Genomic DNA, 223 nt, shown 5'->3' with positions numbered 1-223 from the left:
TCGTGATGCGTGATGTGTTTTCTAAAAGTTTAAACTGTTTTAACTTTACATGGCTTTCGATACATCTCAGACGCGAGTCGGGTGCAGCAGTCATATTTGTCCGTCTAAAAAGTGCGCTGAATATGCATTCTGTGTGAATGGCTTGTTTTCGGTTTTAACCCATTCAAGATCTTCTCCACATTGAGCTTCTATATTTCTCTAATATTTTGAATGCATAACACAG

General features: G+C 38.1%; 1 protein-coding gene across 2 annotated transcripts in view; it reads right to left on the bottom strand.

Moving 5' to 3' along the window:
- LOC107664670 (putative nuclease HARBI1) overlaps nt 1–223 on the bottom strand; it is a 22,053-nt gene that overhangs the window by 14,941 nt on the left and 6,889 nt on the right. The window lies entirely within an intron of this gene.

Source organism: Sinocyclocheilus anshuiensis, unplaced genomic scaffold (assembly GCF_001515605.1).
Source record: "Sinocyclocheilus anshuiensis isolate Anshui unplaced genomic scaffold, SAMN03320099.WGS_v1.1 scaffold35, whole genome shotgun sequence".
Taxonomy (NCBI): domain Eukaryota; kingdom Metazoa; phylum Chordata; class Actinopteri; order Cypriniformes; family Cyprinidae; genus Sinocyclocheilus; species Sinocyclocheilus anshuiensis.
The sequence above is the reverse complement of the archived record's forward strand: the minus strand, read 5'-3'. Positions and strand labels throughout refer to the sequence as shown.